The 3,386-nt window shown below is 44.8% G+C and overlaps 1 pseudogene; it reads right to left on the reverse strand.

Annotated features, from left to right (window-relative positions):
* Window positions 1–338: 338 nt before the first annotated feature.
* Window positions 339–2,731, reverse strand: LOC145688731 (large subunit ribosomal RNA; annotated as a pseudogene).
* Window positions 2,732–3,386: the final 655 nt, after the last annotated feature.

Below are 3,386 nucleotides of genomic sequence, written 5' to 3' on the forward strand. Positions count from 1 at the left end.
TGTGAGCGAGTGCGATAAAAATAAAGTAAAAGTCGGCAATTATGAGCAAAAGTCTGCAATTATGAGCGAGTGCGAAAAAAATAAAGAGAAGTCGGCAGTTATGAGCAAAACGTCGGCAATTATGAGCGAGTGCGAAAACAGCAAAGAAAAAGTTGGCACTTATGAGCGAGTGCGAAAAAAGCAAAGTAAAAGTTGGCACTTATGAGCGAGTGGGAAAAAAGCAAAGTAAAAGTCGGCAATTATGAGCAAAAAGTCTCCAATTATGAGCGAATAAAATTAAGAAATACACCACCTGAGGTGGCGTAGATACCCCGGAGGTCTCGTCCAACCGAAAAGACGAATCCTCCAAGCAAGGGCTAAGTCTCAACAGATCGCAGCGTGGCAACTGCTCTACCCTACCGTTCACAATACCCCGCCAGGTATCTAAGTCGTTTACAGAGGATTCCACGTCCCAACCTTGAACATCTCCTTGGTGTAACTCACGACAGAGATTCTAAGAATCAATGTCGTCCTTACAATATATCTGCCGCAAACCATGGGTCATGTAAAGTAGGATGAGCCTACCCCTACGCTTCGCGTAGTAAATACACTTCCAAATGAGGGATTCCAGATACCGTTGCTTTGTCTAGATCGTATTCTACCTTAGAGGCGTTCAGGTATAATCCAGCGGACGGTAGCGTCACACCACCGGCCGCTCGACCGAGTGTATGAACAAATTATCCGAACCTGCGGTTCCTCTCGTACTGAGCAGGTTACTATGGCAACGATCGCGCATCAATATGGTAAAACTAACCTCTCTCACGACGGTCTACCCAGCTCACGTTCCCTATTAGTGGGTCAACAATCCAACGCTTGGCGAATTCTGCTTCGCAATGATAGAAAGAGCCGACATCGAAGGTCGAAAAGCGACCTCGCTACGCACGCTTGGCCGACACAAGCCAGTTATCCCTGTGGTAACTTTTCTGACACCTCTTGTTGGAAACTCTCCAAGCCAAAAGGATCGATAGGCCGTTCTTTCGCAGTTCCTATGCTTACTGAACACCAGGATCAAGCCAGCTTTTGCCCTTTTGCTCTACGCGAGGTTTCTGTCCTCGCTGACAAGTAAACCTTACGTTTGGGTGAATCGAGTTTGACTGAGACACATTTGAGAAAGTAGTACTAAATGTGGTCAGTATTTCAGTGAAGTTGTAGGTGCGAAGCTCCAGGGGTTTAGGAGATACAGCTATCAGAACATCACATGGAAGTACAGAATATTCTTCATACTGTTGGTGGTAAAAACCCTGTAAGACCTCTTGTAACGACCAAAGGTGAATAACAAAGATATGGGTACATATTAGGACTAGGGGGAAGTCATATAGTAAGGGTATACCTGACGGCGGCCATCTTGAAATCCGCCATTTTGAATTAAGGTGAAGTTTTTAAAATAGGAATAGGGTCATGTGATACATGATTTAAGGCGCAAATTTAATCAGAAGAACAATGGTGACGTTAATTTTGATTTACGCGCAATTGATAAAAAGTTACAGGGAAATTAAATATTGTTGCAGCATATGTATTAGTCCTTTACCTCACCTTGTAAATTTTGTGTTAATAATAATAATTAAATAAAAAGCAGGTGGATAAATATTAGGTCTATGGTAAGAGTTGCCTTGATGGCGGCCATGTTCAAATCCGCCATTTTGAATCAGACATAAATTTTAAACAAATCGCATAACATTGACACCTTATTAATAGCAAATTTTACCATAAATCCAATGGTATTACCATTTTTGCTTTATCACTAACCAGCATTTGTTATCACATAAACTCTTACCATAGACCTAATATTTATCCACCTGCTTTTTATTTAATTATCATTAACACAAAATTTACAAGGTGGGGTAAAGGACTAATACATATGCTGCAACAATATTTGATTTCCCTGTAACTTTTTTACCAATTGCGCTATATCAAAATTAACGTCATCGTTGTTCTTCTGATTAAATTTGCGGCTTAAATCATGTATCACATGACCCTATTCCTATTTTAAAAACTTAACCATAATTCAAAATGGCGGATTTCAAAATGGCCGCCGTTAGGTATACCCTTACTATATGACTTTCCCCTAGTCCTAATATGTGCCCATATATTTGTTATTCACCGTTTGTCGTTACAAGAGGTCTTACAGAGCTTTTACCTCCAACTGTATGAAGACTATTCTGTACTTCCATGTGATGTTCTGGTAGCTGTATCTCCTATACCCTGGAGCTTCGCACCTACAACTTCACTGAAATACTGACCACATTTAGTACTACTTTCTCAAATGTGTCTCAGTCAAACTCGATTCACCCAAACGTAAGGTTTACTTGTGAGCTGGCCTTAGGACACCTGCGTTATTCTTTGACAGATGTACCGCCACAGACAAACTCCCCGCCTAATAGTGTCCTCAGATCGGATCGTCCGAGAAGATAAACTTGCCAGACTTGGTTCAAGAATACCGTACGCCGAACACAAAGAACGACGCACGCGCTCCGCCTCACCGAGGAAGTAAGGAAACGATGAAAGTAGTGGTATTTCACCGGCGACCCCGTAAAGAGTCTCCCACTTATGCTACACCTCTCATGTCTCCTTACAGTATCAGACTAGAGTCAAGCTCAACAGGGTCTTCTTTCACCGCTAATTTTTCCAAGCCCGCTCCCTTGGCTGTGGTTTCGCTAGATAGTAGATAGGGACACTGTGAGCTAGTGGTCTACTATGCCACGCTTAATTGCATGCATGGGGAGCATGCCCGCGACCGTTCGGTCTATTAAATGGACGGGTTCCGCAAGAATGTAATGCAACCCGTCCGTGGTTGCTCGTGCTTGGACTTCTGTCCTCGTGCACTAGTGCACCCTTAAGACTTGTCCCTTAACCTTGACACCTAAGTGTGTAACCCTCATTCACTACGCCCACTGCGCGGCCAGACCGAAGTCGTGAGTGCCTACCAGTTGACCTATTGGTGGAGGCGGTCCTGCTAGCGAGTCAGGCCCTACCATACTCTGCAGGCATGGTGCCCGAGCGTTATAAGGCGAGCTCACCTCCCAGACATGTTCACCGTTACCCAGGTTCCTGGGATTAGTTCCCGTGTGCTACCGAATCCCACGGTATGACCACAACCCGGCAGAGTCCAACCCAAACCGGGAACCTCAGGCAATGCCCGAGGGGGCTTGTGTCCCGGCCCTGCCTACCTCTATCGTTCAACTGGCAACCGCCGTGTGTAGAGGTACCACACACACGTCGAGATGCTGTGCATCTCATCCCGGATCCAATGGTACGTGTAAGTCACCATTTGAGTTTGAAACCGGCCCATATCCTGCAGGGTTACCTCCCTTTCGCGGAATTAGTACCGTTGCCCAGATTTCTGGGGT

Source organism: Thermobia domestica, chromosome 6 (assembly GCF_964235325.1).
Source record: "Thermobia domestica chromosome 6, izTheDome1.hap1.1, whole genome shotgun sequence".
NCBI lineage: Eukaryota > Metazoa > Arthropoda > Insecta > Zygentoma > Lepismatidae > Thermobia > Thermobia domestica.